This window comes from Cupressus sempervirens, chromosome 10, assembly GCF_028749045.1.
Source record: "Cupressus sempervirens isolate cs-2001-9-10 chromosome 10, ASM2874904v1, whole genome shotgun sequence".
Classification (NCBI taxonomy): domain Eukaryota; kingdom Viridiplantae; phylum Streptophyta; class Pinopsida; order Cupressales; family Cupressaceae; genus Cupressus; species Cupressus sempervirens.
This window is the reverse complement of record NC_143127.1, coordinates 215848514-215872307: the sequence shown is the minus strand read 5'-3', so window position 1 is coordinate 215872307 and position 23794 is coordinate 215848514. Positions and strand designations below refer to the sequence as shown.

Genomic DNA, 23794 nt, shown 5'->3' with positions numbered 1-23794 from the left:
TATATCCCTTATAGATTGTACACCTTGCCACCATTGTGGAGTTTTGGAGCATTGCCTTGATTGAGAGGTATAGGGTCAATTGGTCTCTAATGAGGTGGTTTAATGGCAAGAGCCCTTGAGGATTCCTTATGGCTGTAATAGGTAGCTTTTTCAGCCCATTGCTTTATGTCCATTATATTGCAATATTGCTGCATGATTTCTTGTATTGATATACTTATCAATGCTTGCACATGGATTAACACAAAAGATAGGTGCTCAAAATCTTATTATGTCATGGAGTTAATATAGTAAGTGAATGGTTTATCTGCTTGGTTTTTTCTTGAAAGGGTTTCCTAGGGTAATTTCTCTTACATTGTGAGTGGCCATTATTTTTTTCTAGTATTAATGTCCTTGAAAGGGTTTCCTGGGGTAATTTCTCTTACATTGTGAGTGGCCATTATTTTTTTCTAGTATTAATGTCGATAGGGTATGTTACCTACGTGGCTCGCCATCTAGGCCATATATACACCTTATTACTTAAGTTTACTTGGGGCATTTTCTTTTTATGTTTCAAGTCCATAAGATGAAGACACATGTCTTAATTTAATGTTGTTTTATGTTTCACCCTTTCTTGTATATACAAGGCTTTCTCATTAGAATTTGAATTGTCTTATACTGTTTTGGATTATTCTCTCACTTTGTGCCTCTCTTTATGCTTGCATTGAAGCACCTTGATCTTGGAGGGACCATCTGACGCAGTGCAAGGCAAGAGAATCCTCAAAGGAGATGTCCAAACCCCCAGCAAATAACCACACAACGGAAACACAACAACAAACAACAATAATCCAAGATTTGATACCAAATCACAACTCTTTATTCATAAATTAATTGATTACATGCAATATGCCTGACTGTAAGGCCTTCCAGTTTAGGGCCAAAAACAACAATTACAATATTAGTTTTGCAAGATCCCACAAGATCCAACTTACAATCCTAATCCTAGCTAGTCCAGATCCACAACTGGATAAGAACACCAAGAAGAATCCACACTTTTACCCTTAGGTCCACCAAGCAATCTTTTGGTTCTCAAGCCACAACTACTAGCTCTTCAAAGTTCGCATCTACCCTTCATCCCGTTCTCCAAGCTGGATGATAGTGATGATGCCTAAAGACTCCACAAAACCCCATACTTATACCCAATTAAGCCACAAGTTGGCCTAGTTCATTACCGAATAAAATTAAATCCTTACACTAAATATATGTTGAGCCACAAGTTGGCCTCCAACACAAATTAAGTACCCATACACAAATTAAATACCATGGTTGGCTCACATTGGAGACCGAACATAGACAACTCAGCAAAGTTAGAATCAAGACCCGACCGAGTGCCAGAAACCACCACTTCAAGCAACAACAATCTCCAAGCATAACCAAGCTCCTTCATCGACCAAGCTATTCGGTCAACACAACAACCGAACTAGTCGAACTCCCTAGTATATGCCGAGTCCTCCTTTGCAGACTGAGTCCCTTTATTGACTGAGTAACTCGGGCAACCTTGCAGCCAAGCTACATTGAGCTCCTAGTGTATGTCGAGTTCCCGCAAGAATCATCGAGCTTCTTCGACAACCGAGTGCCCCCAAGCCATGCCGATCTCCTTCGACAACCGAGCACCTCCAGGATTGCCAAGTCCATTCATCCACCAAGTTCTCAACCAAGAACTGCCAAGAGATAACCGAGTAACCTCCACCAAGCACCTCTTTTTCAACCAAGTACTAGTCCAAGCATCCTCCAAAGAAACTACCGAGCCTCCTTCTATGAACTCCAAAGTAGCCATCGAGCAAATCCAAGATGCTCCTACATCACCATCTTCATAACCAAATCTTACATGGTATCAAAGTTTTTGGGATTGCATCTTGTAGTCTTTTGATGAATCTAACTACAAATTTTGTGTTGTCATAAAAAGTTGAGTATGCTTTTCTCTTGCTTTGAATGATGACTCAAAGAATCTTAAAACAATAAAAATATCAGATTTGAGGGGAGTTATTCTTTGTGGTTATATTATGCAATGCTTTTGGGAGATTACTAGAGTAAATATAAACTCACCATTAAGTTAAGGGTTTTTGAGAAAATCAACTTGGCCTTTTGATGTGTCTAAATTGGATAGTGAAGGCTAGACCTACAAGGGTTTAAAGCGGGGAGGTGCATGCCAAATCTAGTGGGTACTTGATGTTTCAAATAATATTGAGTCTAATATAACACTATCAGTGCATCTGGAAGGTCCAAGAGCCTAAAGGTCAATTGTCTTTTCATTGAAATTGGGCAATTTTGTGTAGAGCCATTAGACATTTTTTTGTCTGCCATGTAGATTGTATGGCATTATTGTGTGAAAACATATTTTGTGTCATATTGATGTAGGAAGAATCTTTTCCAGCATTGGTTATTTTGATAGATTGTTAACTCTTGATATTATTTGTAGACTTTTATAAGCAGTGATTAGGACCATGTAGTACGTACTTGTACTCATAGGTTGAAAGTACATTTAGCATAGGGTGAGAGTGCCACATGGCATAGGTCCCTCTACATGTAGTCATTGGTGGTAATTGGCCCATTTCACAGCCTAAATGATTGGCAGCCTTAGCTAGTGTCACCCAGTGATCTCCTCTCTCATGGTGGAAAAATATTGGGGCATATTCCTCCTCTCCCCAAAACAGCTCAACTTTGTGAAATCACCCTCCCTGGCTGATAAGTAGTTTCTTACCTTCTAGTAGTGGTTTTGAGACAAAATAACAACCATTTTGAAACCTTAATATCGAGTCTAGGAAATATTTTATTCATTAGAATTTGCTAACATCGTCCTTGTAATGTCAATGCCATCCTTTTCCTTCCAACTCATGTCCCTTTATATTTTGGTATTTGATCTTTAGAAGTTTTTTTTTCGGTCATATTAACTCAATTTTGAGAGCAATTTTTTTTTGATAAGGGGCAATTTTTTTAGAGCTTTGCAATGATGTAGGTACTTTTGATTTTGGTGGCATTTTAAAAAAAAATTACCCTTAAGTGATGTATAGTTCTTATTTTTACAGCTTTTCTTTGGGGCCCCATTCAGGCTCATACGACAATATTTTTGGCTACCTTTTTTTGAATGTGCGTAATTTTTCGGGGAGCTTTCGTTGGTAGCAGTTATTTATTCCATTCTTTCAGAAAAATGTACTATCAATTTTATGAAGTAATTTGGCATTTGTAATCTATTAAGGTTATATATTTATAGGGGGATTAGTAATTAAGTAATTAGGGGGGTAAGCTTGCACTTTTTTGTGGGATTGAGTCTCTTTATTGATCTATTGTGTGACTAAGGTTAATGAATAATAATATTATTATTATGTCAAATCATCCTTTTGTTATTGACTTGGGAAGGAGGAAGTATAAGTCTTGGCAAGCAAAATCTTGAAGCATTTTTGACAGCTCAATCTCTTGCCCTTATGTTAATGGATTTTTTCTTAAACTATATAATCTACATTGACAACTCGCGTATCAATTTCAGATTGATCATCTCCTCAGGTTTATTGGCTATGATATCGACTCTTAAACAACCAATGTCACAATTGACATTGAGTGCCTTTTTTCTCTTTGGATCAAAATCTAGGAGATGTATGGAGATTCAATGGACCCTCCGTTCTCAAGAGATCTTGCCTTGTATTGTCTTGTTACTCTAGATGATTATGAGAATCCTCTTTATGACCATGATATAGTTATAATGCTTGATCATTGAGAAATTGGTGAATGTTGTAACGATGTAATGCCCCTTTTGTAGGCATAAGCAATTGGTGGAGACCCTTGGTCTTTTAAAATTCCTATGGGCTGATTGGAATATAACTAGCATTTGCACCCAAAGGAGGTGCAATGGTTAAGCCGATAGCGACATAAATTGCACAATTAATTATTAAAAGCTGACCCCTTACTCGTTCAATTATAATTCTGACTCCAACCTTTTATCTTGTAACCCTACATGGATCTTAATACTAATCACCTATACAACAAATACTAATCACCTACATTGTATTAGAATGGAGATACAACATTTAAATATAAGTTTTCTAAATGACTATATGAGCTTTGATATATTGCTTAATTATGTTCATGTTATAATTTACTAGTAATTATTTTACAATTATTTAGACTTAAATAGTATATAATATATAATATTTATTTGTTGAGATTGTTAAACTAGAGTAGACATACACCCAAACTCTCTTAGATGAGAGGCTCATTGGTGCATCCCAATTTTGGCTCCATTTGAAATGTTCATATAACCGTTGAGGTTTCATGTGGAGTCAGTTGACAGGTAAAATTAGTTGCAATCATGTGAAATGGTAAGATGGTTAATCATTATAATTTTATATAAAGTTGGCATGCTAGCTAATTGTTATGATGATATTTTAATGTTATTTTGGAAAGTTGATTATTCAACATGACTTCATGAGAAGTGAAATGGCAATTAGCCATTATGATAGTTTATGATTAATAACTTGTTATGGTAATTATTATTATTTTGGGGAATATGATTGAATTGTGTAGACTTTCCTTGTAGGAAGCACATCAAAGGGGTGGAAGCATTGTCAGAAAAGAATTGGGCTTAGGGGCATCACCATCATTGGGCAAATAGGTATGAATCTTGAATCACCATGGCAAAGGGTAAACGACTAGGCAAGCAAGAGTGTACATTGGGCAATACCTTGAGCTACTTGGACAAACATATAAATACATAGATATATTTAAAAATAATCAAATTCATTTTCAGAAGCATTACCTTTGTTGTTCTGTGATGGAAAAAGAAAAATGGAGACACCATCACAGAACAACAAAGGTAATGCTTCTGAAAATGAATTTGATTATGTATATATATATATATATATATATATATATGTACGCATATGTATGTATGTATGTATGTACCATGATTTTAAAGTAATATCTATAGTTCGTCTTTATTAATATATGTATAGGTATATACATGCGCATCTATAAAGAGGATATGATGTTAAAATAAATCATAATTCTCCAAATTGCGCATGTATATAGCGATACGTATTATAATAGCATGATGGAATCATTTAAAAATAATATATATAGATATGCATATATATATATATATGTTTTAAAGAAGGAGCTTTTTGATATTTCAAACTTATATTGCTCCATGTGAGACGACCAAGTACACTTGGCGCCACCTCTCTTTTTCTTCTTTCAAAATCTCGGTAACTTGAATCTGATGATCTTGTAACTGTTACTTAGAGCAAGCAAGAAAGGCTGCTGCTCATTGAGCCGTAAAGATAATACATATACATCATGGCACGACTGAGGGAGGAGGAATTCCCCCACCTTACTTCTTCTCAAGATATTATTTTCTGTATTGAGACATTGTTTTTTTTCTGCCTTTCACAACCCTGCTATATCATCATAGGAATCGCTCCAAGCCGTGAGCATGAACTGAACCAACAGGAGACATTGATCAGGTTATGAACTCTGCCTCCATACAGCGATGGCGCACTTTCTATGCACTAGTCATAGTTCTTTACCCATACTCTGTTGAAAATCTGTTTCCAATGCTTTGAATCACGTCTATGGCTGACTATATGCTCTGTCGCAATGCATCGATTTTATGATATCATATACATACCATTATGTGATCTAAGCCAATACACTTGCCCTTCTGATTCTTAAGTTCTCTGAATGCTGTTATATTCAAATGAAGGAAGAATTATTAGATTTGTGAATTCTTGAAATCTATGTTAATCTCTATCTTACATCTACTGAAAATTCTGCCTTGTAGCTCTGATTTGTGCGGACTGAAATTATCATTTGCTCAAGATAGTACTCGCAGTTTAACCACCCATGGATAGAATTCCAGGAAATAACAAAATGATTTATACACAATTGAGAGTTACTTTCTCCAAGGACTCACCCCTGCTGGAGTAGCCAATGAAAGGGGGTGAAGAGGAAGGAATCCCTACAAGGGAAAGAACAGAAATCAGAACTTCCATGTATGTATTCATGATAATTTTTATAATAAATTTCAAAAGAACATCCAAGTTAGCTCATGACTGTCCAAGCATACTAAGTTGTCAAGTTGAGTGGTGGAATTAAGTACCAGGATGCTCAGTGGATGGTCAAGGTGTTCGATGTCTATTTCTGGGTAGGGAGGGCCTTTTTCGTTAGAGATTGCGTGGGGATAAGTTAAGGTCAGTGGTTGGGAAGTTAAATCCCTGACAATGTTTCCCCTCTCCACAAGATGCCAAGACATGCACCAAAGAAAGATAAGTTATGCATTCAAACATTTGTTGGTAACAAGTATTTTACTTTTATGACGTTTTTACAAGTAGAAGATATGATGGATTGATTTATATCATTGATTTAGTTATTTCCTTTAATGAACACAACTTTTCATGTCAATGTAATTGGTAACCAGTTAGATTGGTTGATCTTCCAATTGAACATGAAATATATCTATATGCAAGAGATAGGTCTATCCAATGGATTGTTATTTCCGTCTTTCAATTATGCGAATATGAGCATATCTTCTAACTGTAAAAAGAAAAGGAATGATACAATGGTATTTGATGCCCTAAATGATATAGTGGTATTTGATGCCCTAAATGATATACTGGTATTTGATGGTAATTGACAGTAGTATAACTATTTGTGCCCTAAGTGGTATATGTGGATTAATTTGGGTTTTGCAGATGTTGCCCTAGGCAGATTCCAGTTTCGGAATTTCGGGTATGGAAAACTCATTTTATATTTACCTTTATCAATGATGCTATCAATTGTTAGTTATGAAATTTTCGTTTAACTGATTGTAAACATTAATCTCATTCACATGAACATAACTGTTATAACCATCTTCTTATGAATATGAAGTAGTAACTGTATTTCTGTGATATGCTAGTTTGTTAAGACCATGAAAATGGGGATGTTACACTCGCAACTTTATTGTTGAGTTGTGGCTTACTGATTTCAACTTTAATTATAATTTAGCAACATAATTTTTTTCCCAATAGTAATAAATTAAAAAAAAACTTCATATATTATACATTACTATGTATTTAACAGTGTTACCCAAGGACATGTCCCCGGTATATTTTCAGCTGTCCCCATCTCGGAAATGTCTTGGGGACTTGGGGACACCTAGGAAACTTTTACTTTGACTTCTAGAACAAATTAGATTTTGACTCCCAAAGTAACACAAATTTGGCATATGAATATTGCTGATTCTTATATTTTTAGATTCTATTATGTATAAGTACATGCTGAATCCATGTTTTCATTTAAATATTTTAAATTTCTTTATATATTTTAATTTCCCCTATTGTTATATAGCCGTCCCCATTTGCCATCCCTCTCCTGTCCCCAAAATCGGCAAAAAAATTTGCTGTCCTGGAAACCAATCCTGCTGTTCCCTGTCGTCCCCATCCCGGAAACTCGAGGGAACATAGGTATTTAACAATAAGTTTATTCATAATGCATTAAAATGACATAAATTTTTGGAAAATAACTATATTGTACATTATTAAAAGAATAATATTTAATTTATTCCACAACATTTTACATTATATTGATTAAAAAGATTATTATACCTCACTTTTTTATATATATTTTGAAATTGATAAATCTTTAAATTACCTTATATTTAAAAAAATTAGTTGATAACTAAAATTAAACCATTTATCTCCATCCACCAAAACACCTGAAACTAACATATTTATTTCTCATTTTTAATTACCATACAAAACTCATTTACTTCTAATCCTTTAACCCAACCAATGTGCTGTAATACCACTCTAATGCCCTAATCATCGCTTTTTTGATATATTTGATTTTTTTACATTTTCTGATTACAGACAAACATCCAAAAAAACACCTAACTGCCAACTACCTTAGATATCCAGATCATTATAAGCTCTTCAATTAAATTTGCCAATTGGGAATTTGACAAATATAAACAACGATAGTGTGCATATATCCACTGGCCAAATATACAGCAAGTAATTAGGTACACTATGATTTTGTGGGAGAGTTATAATCTAAAAGTATAATATATATTAGATTCTTTCATGATACATACAGTCCCCCATGTATTTACCAATGTAGTACGAAGATTTAGAAAATAAAAATCAACTCAATAATGCAAATATGAGTATGAAATTGCTACAGCCTAAAGATTGCCAGAACAGGGATAGCATTTTGTTTTATTTGTAGACCATACTAAATCCTTTCAGCACCATACATACAATATTCTATCAATAAAAACAATTTCAAATACAAATAGATTTGTGTGAGAGAGGGGGGCTTACAGTTCAACCAAACTTGTGAGATTTTTGAGTTCCTTAGAGCAAGATGGCATTTTCTGACAGAGATCTGGTCAGTCGAGGAAAACGTGTAATGACAGAGAAAGCAACGAAACCCTCGGAATTCGCATAATTGTGCCCAATAAATGATCATGTCGCTCTGCGTTTGACAGGCGATGTTTGCAAGGAAAGTTGAGATGTTGAGTTTCTTCCTATCCATGAATTCGGTTGAAAAAGGGTAGCTCAAGCTGGGGGATCTTTACACAAGTTAAAAGTTTGTTATTTGTGAGAGGGCAGTTTGTTGCGTTTGAACAAAGTTGAGTGAAATTGAACAGGTTGTGCAAAATGCCCTGTAGTGGAAAATGTTAGCAAACCGCTTTTCTCTTAGACACCCAACTGTAGAAAAGCTGGGTTCCTAGGCTTTTGAAGCCCAGACTTCGAGCTTGGGAGTTTTCTAACTGTTATTATGCAGAAGAGGATTTTGAAGTTCATCCATAGAGTTTGTGTTATTCGTGAATTCGATTAGCAAATCCGGCCTAGGATTTCTGTTACTGTCATAATGCACAAGGCTTTGAGCCATTATCAGTGAAGAAAGGCCTCACAAATTTTTCATCAACAAACCTCCATCAAAACTTCTTTCGATCAAATCTTTCCTGACCTTGCCAGTATCCTATTTGCTGCCTTCTTTAATTTTCTGCTCGACATCTCTGCTGTTTCCTCCAAAATTTGTCGTTACCACACGGGGTTTTGAATGGCGTGAAGGCTATTTAAAATGTTCTCGAGGCTGTTCGTATCCTGGACGGTGCTGTGTCGGTTTAGATTTTTCATTAATCAGCGCTGAATTTTGTCTCCAGCATTTTTTTGCCATTGTCTAGAGTCAGATTTCATTTTGTGCCAAAGGGTTGTAGCTCAATTGGTTGGGCACAATTGGTGAGGATGATGGTACGATTGACATTGCCATCCACCAAGGTTCAAACCCCCGGAGGTGCGTTTGGGCCAGGTTCGACCCCTGGGTGACTTTGACGGACTGGATCCCCCTGCACTTGGCAGCTTAGCCAAAGGATGGCTTCTGGTTTAGATATACGCTTACTCATAATGTTGTAATCAGCTATGTAATGGCAGAGATGCTGATATCTGTAATCCGGTTGTTTCCATCCAAAAAAAAAGAAGATTTCATTTTGTCAATTTGGCAAGCAAAGGGAATGCAAAAAATAAGCTGACTGTTAGAAAAATCGTGAGACTGGAGGATTCCGGTGGGAAGTTATTTCCAAGTAAAATAGCCTATTGGCTAATAACTATAAGGGATTGATTTAATTAAATCAAGCATCTAAATAGGTTACCTTTTAGATGACTATATTTAATTAATTATTTTATCTAACTAGACAATTTGATAACAAAAAGAGTGATGGTTTTTTGGACGTAAAATATTAAGTCACATTAAAGTCACTTGGGAAATAATAAAGAATCAAATATTTCTTATGAGGTTAAAAATGTAATGATCAGATTTAACAATATTATCTTTTCCTTAATATGTAATGAACTAAGTTACCAATTTGGGTTTAGGGACGGATTTGGATTCAAGTTCAGGTTCATGGGTTTAAGCAAATTTATTTTTTCGCATTTGGGTTCGTGAGTGTCTATATATCTAAAAGAGAAACACGCATAATTGCAAAACTTAGGCTGGGGTCCCATGGAAGGGGGCTTCCTATAAAATAGAGAGGAAGCCGCTTGCTATTTTTTAGGGAATATTTTAAAGCTAGCAGTCCCATGATTTATGCTGCTCAAAATTATAGCTCCGAAATTTAAGGTAGATATGCATTTAAAATAAGCTGAAAATTTAAATTCCCTTTAAAATTACATTTTAATTAAAATCTAAAATTTAGATTATTGACAAATGGCAAAAAGCATTCCTAAGCTAGTGGGGCTATTTCCAGCCCCACCCCTTTTTCAACCGGTTCCTAAAAATGTGGGGCTTCTACTTTTTAGGAGAAGATTCTAAATAATCCCGTAGCAAAATTATATTTTGCTCATGAGACCACCCACTTCCTAGAAAATAGAGCTTAAGCCTCCCTCATGGGACTGCACCCTTAGTCCTATCTTAGTATGAATATATGTTGCTTGATCATTGATCAATGCCAAATGTCAAAGATATACATTAAATACCCGCTCATTAATCTATGTTCATGATTGTAAATAAAATCTGGACCCTGCCTGGACCCGCAATGAACTTGGACGCAAATCTGGACCCGCAGGAACCCGGACCTGAATCCGGGCTACAGGGCGCGAGCTCAGCTTTATAGGTAATAAATAAATCTCACAACTTTACTTATTACTTCAATCTTAATTTATAAAATAGAGTATATTTTCATTTATATAATGTTTAGTTGGCAGAATCTCTTATATCTAGCAAAGTGCAATGTTTGAAGACTGTAAAACTGATGTGTTCAATGATTGCAGTACTGCCTGATCACCTTTATTAAATAGGAGAGGAAGGAGTTTCAGGAGACACATCACAAAGGTACATGTCTCCCAATTGGGAGGCACGTCCATTTGTGATGTGTCTCTCTCAATAAACAGCTAACGTCCATCGAAGACAATTTAAACAACTTGCAACCTAAGTCACACAAATAAATGAATAATTGTCAGTTACTTAGACGGTTAACAAGTATATTTGATTAGTGGACATTTCATTCGACGGGTAAGCATGTGTATAATAATATTGCTTAGTCGATAAAGAAATTATAAGAAGATGATGTGTAATACACACACACACACACACACACATAAGACTATCAACTTCAAATATATAGTAAGAAAATTTTGTTTGTTATATCTCATTTATATATATACTTCACAATTATCCGACTAAAACTATAATCACATTAGCAATAAAAAAGGAAAAACTTCCAAAAGAAAATTCATTCTTGGCATTTCATTGGTCAAACCCCAACTTTGGACATTAATGATTCAATTCTTGGCATTTCATTGGTTCAATGATTATTTGAAGATTAATGAAGGAATTTTGCATATTTTATTTCAAGATCATGCCAAAGGTGAGGAATTCATCAAAGACATTGGTGACATAAATAATAAATGATTTTAATTGAGAATCAATTGAGTGCTTCCTCTAGGTGCCTAATTTCAATATTTGATTATTTTGTCTGTCCATTCAAAGAAGAGTACATGCCATACAAATAGAAATGTTGGCTTTTACCTGTAGAAGGGATTGCAGCAGTATAGGACTTAAGGTGTTGGGTAATTCGGCAGAACTCATCTAGGAAAAAAGTAAGAAACTCCATTTTGTTGTAGGACATTACACAGTTTGTGGCCATTTTGGGAGCCATACCACCTAGTTAGGGGAGCCACAATATTTGATAATCAATTAGGGAAGGTATGAGGATTTCAATAAAGCGCTGATGAGAGTTTTATGTCACTACAACATGCAGAACTGAGTACGTAGTATTCCAGGATGAAATACTAAATTTCTAACTCTCTGTTGGATAATAATGCTTATACGCTAAACTATTTATATGGATTGTGTAGTCAAATGACACAACCTCAAGGTTCTTTCTTATTCTGGACTTTCACTCAGTTTTAATGATGTGATATGTTGGGTATCACAAAGGACATACGCTGTTCAACCAATAGATATAAACTACTTCAACTTGTTCCATTGTTTTTCAACTAGACAAACTACAAAGGATAAAGGTTGAGATAGCTAGTGTGGCTGATTTTGTTAGGATACATGACTGGTGCTATCTTCTAAGGATGCATGACTGATTTTCATATTCTCAATACTCATTCAAATACCCTATGAAGGCGCAATCTAAATGAACATTTCCAATAAAAGTTGAACACTTGCAATTTAGGCCCAGACTAACTTTGCGCTGCTACTTACAATCAACAAGTACCAAAAGGGATAAACACTAGCTTGACCATTAATCAACATTCAATAATATCTTTTATTCATTTACTTCTACTTAACATAAAATGAAATCTAATCTAAGCGAGGGAGTGAAGAAACCATGCAATACTCCAAAAGTCACAAACGTTCACCATGAAAACCAACAGTGAAAGAAAGAATAATTTTGGTAGTATTATGGCAACTTTCTCCTAGTCTCCCTTAGTTAATCTAATCTAATTCTAATCTCCTAATCTCACGAGTCACAAATGAGGCCTTGGCCTTGTATGGTTGTCCTTAGTACAATGAATGGCCAAGATTGATTTGAAATCAAGTGCCAACGTTAATCCAATACAACCCTAACTAGGGTTTCTAACCTCCCCTAACAATTATTAAATGCCCACCCAATTACAAAAGAGCACTACGGTGTGGGCCAATCAAAAAATTGCAATGTTTTGTGGGCCAATGAGAACAGAGGTTAGGTAGAAGTTTGCATGAGAAGACACCCATCAATCTGCTAATAATAAAATGCCGCATGGGTTTGCAACAAATCTTCTTTTAGAAGATAAAGCTCTTTGCCTTTTAATCTTTTGGCATATTGCAATGGGGGCCACCTTAGCATGCTCGTCCTATAGACTTGATGGATACCCAATGATGATGAGGAAAAATCTCTTGATGCTCAACTTTGTTAAACCGTAGATTATCTTGGATGCCCAAGTTGTTCCCACTCCATAAATTTCTTCTACTCTTCGAATTCTTCTCATTGCCTTGGCTTGATCTTGCATTCTTGTCTTCTTCTTAATGTACAGACTTTGATCTTGAAATCTGCCTATTTCCATGCTTTCAAACTTGTTCTTTCACTTGTAGAAGCGGTGAAAGAGGGGCATGTAGCTGGACCATTTATTGAACTTGGATTTTTTTGATGGAAATTCAAGTTTGCACGAGGTTCTCCATTTGCTTGCAGATTTTGAATTTAAACCTTCAATAGCCTCTGCCATACAAGACCACAATTAGATATTAATTTTGTTTTATCAAACTTGCAAGATAGTAAATTAAATCTTGATGTTGCTAGGTGCTTGAATGTTAAAATCAGACTTCTAAAACTATAAATCAACATTCTGAAATAGCAAATCTAGGTCTGTAAGAGTATGACATACTTGCAATTTTAATGACTTCTCAAGCCTACACATCATACCACTCTTGCAAACTCACTTTCACTCGTTGTTTGTGAGAAAAAGTGAGAGATCTTTGAAATAATGCCTGGTAGAAAAATATATAGTTCTGAAAAATGACTTAGATCTCTGTCTCTTAACAGAAACGACATTTGTTGAAAGGTAAAAATTGAAGCCTTGTGTTGATCTCTCTTGATTTCATGCCTTGAATTCGCTGGAGATGACCTAAATCATAACTTTATTTGCTTGTAAATGCTTTTATGCAGTCCTGCTTTGGCATGAAAACTTGAAAAAGACCGGTTTTTACCAGCACCTATATGCAGACCTACATCAAATTGATTAAAAATCATCCTCTATCTGTCCTTTTCTGGTTGGAACAATTATGTAAAGATCTGCAAACAAATGTTTTGAAGTGATTTTCTCTAAGTTTGGACATTGAAAAAATCCTTCAAGCTTATATAGGTTTCTTGCCCGGATCAGTTTTCGTCTTTAGGCTACAAAATTTAATTAGAACCATCAATCATTAAATGCCTCGATGATAATTGATGCCATCTGTATTTAAATTTTTAATTCGTTGCTCCCTTATTGAATTTGATTCCTTTGTATTTGAATCTTCAAAGTGAGTCCCCTCACTGAATAGAATTTCCTCCTATGCATAGTTGGATTTAATTTCTTATAAAATATGAGCCTCCTATGGTGAAATTTGAGGCTTGGACCAGGCTTTGAGGCAATGTATTGAAAATTGTGAGGCTTTATCTTAAATTTGAAATCTTGTATCGAACTTAGACCCACAAATTTAGATATTGGGCCCAATTCGATTGGATGTACCCCAGATTTAGGCCATGCTTCTGATTGAGGGCCTGACTTTGGTCCATATCATAGTTACACTACCCTGGGGGATGGGGGGACGGCAGACCAAGGGAACGAGTTTCAATATAATAATAACTTTGCCAATTTAACACATTCTATCCAAACGATTACTTTAATATCTTGAAATGCTGAAATAAATAATAATGCACATGAACACAATGACACAAGATTTAGGTGGAAACCCAATGCGGGAGAAAACCATGGCAAATAAATGCTTTTATATAAACTTGTTCTTTTACAAAGATTTGTAAGCTACGACCTACTAGAGGATCCAACTTTTATGTTTATGAGCACTGACTCACTAGAAGCTTCAACTCCTACACTTCGCAGGCACGGACGTACGGGAAGCACTAACCCCCACTGTTGTCTTCGTGAGCACCAACCCGCACCACACAAACTTCTTCCACTTTGGCAATGTTGCTATCCATCAACTAATGATGGACAACTTTTTATTGCACACTTCTCTCTTCTTTAATTTGATACTTATCTTGGCATGAATTCTTTAACAGCACCCACACACGCCTCCTTCTTTCTTGTATTTCATAACTTCTGCAAGTCAGCCTCTATTCTTGTAAACATATGTATTTCTAATCTTTGTTCACATCACATGCTCCTTACAAATTCTTAACTGCATGAATATAAATCAGATTTTAATCTGATTATATAACCTTCTTTTTCACTCCTCTCACATTCCTCTTCTTACTTCCTTTTTCTTTTCAAATACGAGATTCACTATTTATATATATTTTTAATCCAAGTAAGAGATGCATCTCTTGGCAAAAGATACTTCCTGAAAGTTGTGTTTTTATATTATTGTAATCTCTTATTATAATCTCGCCCTTACTTTTACTTGCAGCTTTTGATTTGATTAATTTATTTCAAATCATTATCTACCACTCCATATTTTTTATGATGGCTTCTCTCAAATGGCTGACATGTCTATTAATCTTCAAACCTTCTTATTTTTATGTGTACTTCATCATTGCTTGGTGTCATCAAACTTATATTATTTAATGATAATTTTGTACCAAACATTCAGTACTCAATGATTGACTGTATGTTTCTTTATATACAAAATAATGTCTTCACTGCTTGGTTCCACTGCTTTCATCATTGATAACAATATTTCTGAATTATATTTATTCTTGCTTCAATCGACTTCAACCGTTTTCATACTGATCCCAGCTGCCATCAAACTTATATTATAACATCTATAAAAGCGCCTCTATCTTTATGTCTTTGAACTTTACAAATTTATAAATAAATACTGTAAATTTCCTTGGTACATCTATATCGCTCTAACATATACGGTGTTCCTTGTCGTCGACAATCTACAGAAAATTCACTTGAAAGCATGCGATCATTATTGACATATGTGTTGTTATCGCTGCTGTGTCAAATATTCTCCTGCTAAGGCATCGAACCCTTATTGTATTTTTGCATGTGTCTATATCTTAATGCTGCTGCTTTTCTATTGGAATTTGTTCCATAGTCTCTGTGTAAAATATATATTGCTGCCTTTGTTGAACATATTGTAACGTTTCTTGGAGTAGCCTGTTTCTTGTAATACCCCAGCTGGGTATCACCTTCAAACTCTCAAATGAAAATCATAGAATAATGAACAGAAAATACTGGCAACTGATTTTATTAAATATTCAACAAATAACCAGCGATTCATCCAATATAACAGATTCCAATAATCTCAGGTTTGTTATTGCATTATACATCAGCAATACAATAACTATTATTATCACCAAAAAATCCAATCTTAAACACAGAATTACAGTCAGATTGGAGATGCTAAAACAAGAGATGCAATGAAATGCAAGTGAGGCACCTGAAATGATGCTTCCACTACGATGGGTCTTCATCCACTGTCTTGCGTCTTGTGGGTTTTCGTTCTCCAAGCGGGCTGAAAGCTAAAGCTTCCAATTGACTCTCCAAGAGAGATCAATAGCGAGCAAATAACCAAATGCATATCCAAGCATGACCAAAATGAACACCTGAATGTCCTTTTATAACGATCCCTGCGTCTCTTTATTTTCCCCCCTGCTTGACTCTTCATATTTCTCCCCGTCTTATTATTCCACTTTAATTAATGTCTCCACGTAATAGGAAAGTGGCATAATAAATAATCTAAATGCATCTCTGGCATAAAAATGAACAACCAATTGAACTCGGAATAACTGGTCTGATAGCTCAATGGAAAGCTCTCGATGAAGCGATCCAATTCCAATACTGGAATAGCAAAATACAGACCCAGCTGACTTACTATAAATAGTAAGTATCTGAGAAACCTGCCTAAAACACTCTGCCTGGCCTGAAACTGCAACCACCTAGACCAAAACCAGCTCTGATACCTCAAAGGTTTCCTGGTCAGCTCACGATAGCATAGCGGAAAGGGCTAAGAATGTGACAATATTAATGAACCAGAAAAGGGGACATTACAGTCTCTGTATAAAATTTATATTGCTACATTTGTTGAACATATTGTAACGTTTCTTGGATAAGCCTGTTACTGTCTCAACCAGTTGACATATTTCTTTCATAAGGTAGTTCATTTGTTTATTTAATTCCCTTACTCCATTATAATCGTATATCTTGTCTGTAGTCTTGATGACATCTTTCTTCAAAAACATTATTCTATATTTCCTGTATATACTATTATGTGTTTGTTGTCTTACCAACTGCTCTATCTTGCTGTTGCACTCCCAGATTCAACTATCGCTGTCATTGAATATGCAGACTTTTCAAACACATTTTCATTTCCCCGTCTTTTATTATTATATGGTTTCATGGACTTATCAGGCTCTGCTGCGTATTATCTATTTTTACTAATTATTGTCGCTGCTTTCTTAGGTTATATTTCTTTGTGGTTCAACCATTCTCATGTGTACCATCTTGCAATGACGTGCCAATTCTGATAGTTACATCATTATTTATCAGGACATCTGGTAGATATTTCTTTGTAAATTGTTGCTATATATCGTTATCAATATGGTGTTCTTCATACTTTTAACATTGCTACTGCAGTGAATAAATTCTTTATTTTGTCTTAGGTAGTGATCATTGCTGAACTTTAGTCACACAATCCTCATCTCTGTGTTCACCTGGTTGCTGTCAACATGCTTATTGTGCCAGAATTCCTGCCTTGTGCGTATGACGTAAAAGAGCATGTTGATGACCACCTTTAATATTCTTATGTCTATTATAACAGGTTAAATATATATGTCATTGTCTTGGATAATACATGAAATAAATACTTTACTTCATGCATCTATGTATCTTCATAGCTGTAAGCGGTTATGTACCCACATCATGGTCATTGCTGCTTACCTTATTTTTGTGCCAAGATCTTTACTTATCTCCCATGTTCTCCACACAGCTGTCCATGTATTTGATGTATCTTTTCATATTACTGATGCACAGTCCTTAATTTGGTGTACATGATGTGTGTGTATAGAGATATATATGTATGCAATCTAATTATATTCTCTATCACCAATCACAGAGTCTTCATATATCTTCTCAAGAGTGCTTCAACATAATCATCATCTATGGAATTCTTAACTGTTGATATCAATGACAACTTTTCTTCAACAGTTTCTACCTTTGACATCAATGACAATATTTCCATCAAACTACGTGTTTGAGATATGGGGCCTAGCTCATTTAACTCTAGGCCCACATGCTTGATAAGAAGTCCGATTTAGGCCTTGTAATGCTTGGATTTAGACCTGATCCAATAAACTAAATCCACATGTTTGATTATAGGGCTTGGTGGAATAAACGAAGCCCACATGTTTCCATTTAGGGCCCGATTTAGGCTTGATTCTCATTGAATTTAGGCCTGATCTTAATCGGAATAGATCCATACGTTTCACCATTAGGCCTTACTGATTGGCCCAAGCTTCATATGCTTGATTGTAGGGCCTGCAAGTTCAATGTTGAGTATATATCTTGCAAAATGGGACCAAACATTGCTTATCGAGGCTGCTCCAACCCTAGTAAAGGGCCTCATGATGGGTTGTAATTCTTTCATATCTCTGTCTAACTTTGTTTCTCATCTCATTTCATTGAAGTCTTTCACTTAGATCAAACCCCTTGGCCCCACTAGCCAATAAATGTAATTCACTCCATTGCCACTTACCGGATTCCGCCTTTTTATCTGTCAAGTTGCCTCTTGAGTGAGTGGATTCCACGTTTCTATCTGTCAAGTTGCCAATTGATGGAGTGGATTCCACTTGTCTATCTAGTAAGTGGTCACTTGAGGGAGTGGATATAACCTTTCTATCTGGCAAGCTGCGACTTGAGGGAGTGGATTTCACCTTTTATCTGGCAAGCTGCCACTTGAGGGAGTGGATACCATTTTCTATCTGGCAAGCTGCCTCTTTAGGGAGTGGTATTGCCTTTTTCTCTGGCAAGATGCCACTTGAGGGAGTGGGTATTACCTTTTTATCTGGCAAGCTGCCACTTGAGGCAATGGATTCCACCTTTGTATCTGGCAAGTTGGATCAAAACCTTTTTATCTAACCAAGTGATTTCTAAACACAACATTGCTCCACTTTTTTAATGCCAATGACTAGCTTGACTCCATATTTGACTCTAACCTTCTTGTTCTCATACCTAGCCATTTTTTTTTGCCATTTATGATTTTTCAACATTTCATTTTGAGAGGCTCCTGTTGTTGCCAAGCTATTCTACTTCCTAAATCTACCAATGGGAAGCAAAATAAGGGGTCCCCATATGCAATGGGGCACACTAGGAAGCAGTATAGTTTTTAAAGGGTTTAATCCTCTTGTTATGGGCTTGATTTGCAAATATTGAGAGGCCAAATTCTGTATATCCTAATGTTTACCATGTGATTATTAATGGGAATGCTATTAGCAGTTCATGCTTCTAATCTGTGTTGAGCTTGATATGATATTTGGTCATTAAAAGTGTATAGAAGTTGTTACCAACAGTCCCAATAGCTTCTGTGAGTTCTTGGAATGAATTTTAGATGCACCTTTGAGTTTAATGAGGGTTAGTATCGAAATCACATTCACTGTTATAGTTCATTTATTGATTTTATGCTAGTTAGATCTATCATTACTTGTGTTTATGTGTTATTCAAGGAAGCAATATATATGTATCTATATTCAATTTATGTTTTGATTCTCATTTATTGTCTAATATTAAACAATAGTCTACATATCATTTTATGAAGATATCTTGCAAAAATCCAACGTTCCTTTACCGCTTCCTAGTGCAAATCCCGTTGTTCCATGCTGATCCGCAACCCCCATCTTTTTTGGCACACCCTTTCCCCCCGCTGTTCCCCTTCGTCCTTCATCCTCGACTTTTGTTCCCTTGCCTCCCACACCATGACTCTTTATGACATCTTGGGCAGCCTTCTTTACACCCCATTCTGCCTCCTTTCTGCCACTTGTTCATCCCTTCTTGCATTTATGAGGCCATCAAATCCATGAGATGTAGCAGAGCTACAAATGAAGAGGGTTTCCAGGTGGAGCTCCTCAAGTTTGGTGCCTCAGTTCTGGGCCTCTATCCCACTATTCTTTTCAATAGAGTGATTTGCATCGGGTTCCTGATTTCTTGGTTCAGGCATTTGATTTATCCTATCCATAAGACTGGTCCAGTCTCTAATCTGGAGAATTACAGAACCATCATGATTGGGCACACATTTGTCAAAGTTTTTGCGACAACCCTTAATGCTATGCTATCTGGTGAACTTGATTGGTAAGGTTGTAGGGCTAGAGGGCAAGTTGGTTTCTGGGCTGACTATCAGACCATGGATTGCATCTTCACTTTACGGGCTATTATTGAGGAGGCTAGACACAGATCGGAGGAGGTTTACTGTTGCTTTGTTGATTTTTGCAAGGCTTTTGATTCTGTTCCTAGGATGACTCTTTTTGAGAGGCTTCATGAGATTGGGATTTCTGAGATGTTACTTACTGCTATTATGAGATTATATGAGACTGTGATTGGCAGATTCAAAACCCCTGAGGGTTTCTCGGATTCAATCCATAGCACCATTGGGGTCAACCAGGGATGTCCTCTCTCCTACTTTGTTCGGGTTATATATTGATGAGCTTGAGGACTTCCTTCTGAAGACTTCACTCCCAGGTGATGGTTGCTATCTACACCAGGTCCTGATCTTCGTTCTTCTTTTTGCGGATGATGTGGTTCTTCTTACTTCCTCTCCAAACAATTTACAAAGGCTTCTTGATGGCTTGGCTTCCTTTTGTGACTAGCAACAACTTGTGGTTAACCTGGGTAAGACTCGGGTTATGATCTTTAATTGCTTGAAGACTTCCCATATTCACTTCTTTTTTTAGAGACAGGTGATTGAGATCATTTCATCTTATACATATCTGGGGGTTAAGTTTTCTGGACCGCGGTTCAGTATGAGACTGACGATTCAGCCTCAGGTCAACAAGGGTATGGGCTCTCTTGCTATGCTTGAGAAATAATGCTTTAGACATCACTTTTAGGATACCTCGTCCAAGTTATCCCACTTGGACTCCCTTGTGCGGCCGACAATTCTTTATGGGTCTGTGGTTTGGGGTCCGTCTCTCCTCGGTTTTGATTGGGCATTGATTGAGTGGGTTCAGAGATTGCTTTTGCGGCACATCATTAGATGTCACAGGTTCACTCCTCATAGTGTCATTCTTGTTGAGTTCGATGCTCATCCTTTTAGTCTTGTGGCCATTTTTGATCTGATTTGGTTCCTCCATTGTCTACATGGTTTTGCAGATTTGGTTGGTGACTGTGATCAGTACTCCTACTTGGCTTACTGTTCTTCGGTTACTACTGCGAGTTCTGATTTTGGTTTTCGAGCTCGCTGTTGGTATGCACAAAATTCTTTGTTGGGATCGATTGGGATAGATATTTACTGCCTCCTACCTTGCCAGTTCTTGTTAAATGCCCCTGCTCATCTTCTCCCCTCATGGCAGGAGTTAAATGAGCATGTTAGACTTGACATTTATAGATAGTACATTGCCACTACTTGGATTGAACCACTTGCTGGTTTACTTCCAAGGATGTCCTTTTATGCGGAGCACTTTTTGGAGATCTCTAATGGGATTATTGTTCGTCCTAGCTACCTTTCTCGGCGGTGTTCTCATGCCCTGCGTATCTCCCTAGGGTCCTTCAGAGTTGGTTCTCACCGTCTTCGGGCTCAAATCAACCATCATATTGACAACAGAGAGCGGATCTGTAAATTGTGTACTTTGGATGAGACTGAGACTGAGACTCACTTTCTTTTCCATTGCCCTATCTACTATGAGATTAGAGGGAGATTTTTCTGTCTGTTCCGGGAGTGTTTCTCTCTTTTTGATTTTTTCAGTTACTATGATTAGTGGTGTCTTGCATTTTATCTTTAGGAGGCTACTATGCTTCGTGATAGCACTCTACAGTCACTACTTCCTCACCGACATACTTCTACTCAGCTCATTACTGCCTTTTTCACACCATTATCTCCTTTGCATGGTGTGAAAAGGTCGTCTAGCTCTACTAGCTCCTCCGATCATTCCAGATCTGCCAGATCCGGCATCGGCTATTTGCAGCAGTCACACTCCTCTACGAGTTCTGAGAGACAGAGCAGAGCTTTTACCCATCGGCAGGCATATCCTTCTATGACTGATTTCTTTCTACCTAGAAAGGCCTCCTAGTCTTTTGTCTTGGCCTCTGTTTGTTTCTTTTCTTCTTGTTTTGTTGTATGCTTTTGTTTTCAGACACCGTTGGGTGCTCCTGCTGTGGCCAGCCTCATTGCTGTAACACTCCAGTCCCATAGACCTTTTGGTGGGCTTTTGTTGGACATTAATATCATTATCTTATCTCCACACAATACCTATGTAATTCTGGTGCAGTTTGTCAAACGTTTACCCAAAATGCATTAAATTCTAGCTCGCGGACTTTAAAGTGGCATTAAAGCTGGTTTTCCTGCTAGCTTGTTGGGAATTTGATGACTTAATGCAGAAAACTTATTCAGATGCAGCCTAGTTAAATAGCTAATAGGTACTACCAAAGAAATATGAGAAGAGGGCAATTTATTTTCTTAAAAATAATGTTATTTAGAACATTTATAGGTAAAAGAGGTAGAAGAAACCATGGCAAATAAGGAAAGGATGCATGAAGTGGCCAGCATAAAACTAATGCTTAATGGCCTTGCTAGAGGAGAGCAGTAGTTGGCCAATTTATTGATATTGATGTTGTAGAATATGAATATGCGTGGGCATGATTGTAATGATAATGGTGAAGTAACTCCAGGGACAACTGAACTATCACCAACATTTTAATTGTCATTGGATCAACTACTAAATCCTTGATACCTTTTCCTTTAAGAAGAGAAGAAATTTCAGAAGATAACGGAGGACAATAGGATGATGGAGAAGTTACTCGGACATGATGATGCAATACAGGGTTGTTGAATCTCCAAAGGAGATGACCAAACCTCTAGCTACGAGTCACACAACGAAAACAACCAGAGATACAACTGAAAGTAACTTCTTTAATAACAAAATATCCAATTACATCAAATGAACATCATACATGCTGAGTTGTAAGGCCTTCCCGGTTGTGGCCAATACAAAGAATCCAAATTACAAGCCAACTCTATCAACAAGTCCCTTCTTGAAGATCTTCATTCTCTTCCTCTTGCTAACCTCTGCTACCCTCCCTCACTTTCCTCAAGATACATCTTACGCTACATGAATAGCCATCAAGACATGCAAGTCAACACAAAAGATCACAATTTCCTAAACCAGTAAACGTGCTACACAATATAGGATTGACCCCATAAGATTAAATTAGTAAACTCATAATTAAACATGAGTAAACCAACGACCTTGATATAGGTCCACATGATCCAAGAACCCACATGAAAAGCCATGAAACCTTGCAAGCAAAGGTGAACATCGCATAAGCAAATTATCATGCATCGCTTGATGAGCCAACAAAGAACATGCCATCTGAGAATATTGAATTAGATCTTCATGCACATGAAACATAAAGACATGCGATTGTTCAAAATGCTGAATCAGTATTGAAAAATACTGAATACAAGTTCACAGGTCTGAATCTGAACTAGTGTTTATTCGATCATTGTACTGCAGTCCTAATCTGAAGAGATATAATCATTTATTGATTTCGTTGGTCATATCTCTTGTTTGGATCCTTATCTTATATTTGCTCCAAGGGATGTAATCTTAGACAGTCAAGTCTATTCACCATATGTCTCTTCATGAAGAGACACAATTAGATATTAAAGAGCATTTATTAAGGAACCCAATCCTAATCGGGTGTGATTAGGTTAAACTAATCATCTGCAAACTTCGATCTGCAATAAACAATCATAACCACTGTTTGTTTGCTTAATTGAACATGATCCAATAGAATGAATGCTTCAGAATCTATGCTTAGTTTGATGATGATAATTTGGTCAATTTCAAGAGCTATTTCACTAATGGCAATAATTGTTATGATTATGTATGTCTGTGTATGCATGTATACCAGTTCATCATATG

General features: G+C 36.5%; 1 protein-coding gene across 5 annotated transcripts in view; it reads left to right on the top strand.

Annotated features, from left to right (window-relative positions):
* Positions 1 to 23794, top strand: part of LOC149533395 (uncharacterized) — a 58946-nt gene that overhangs the window by 11144 nt on the left and 24008 nt on the right. The window contains exon 4 of one of the 5 annotated variants that reach the window (XR_016357296.1): positions 6720 to 6756. The exons of the other annotated variants lie outside the window; for them this stretch is intronic. The gene's annotated coding sequence lies outside the window, so the exon portion shown is untranslated. The remainder of the gene's footprint in view (positions 1 to 6719; positions 6757 to 23794) is intronic. 5 annotated transcript variants of the gene reach the window in all.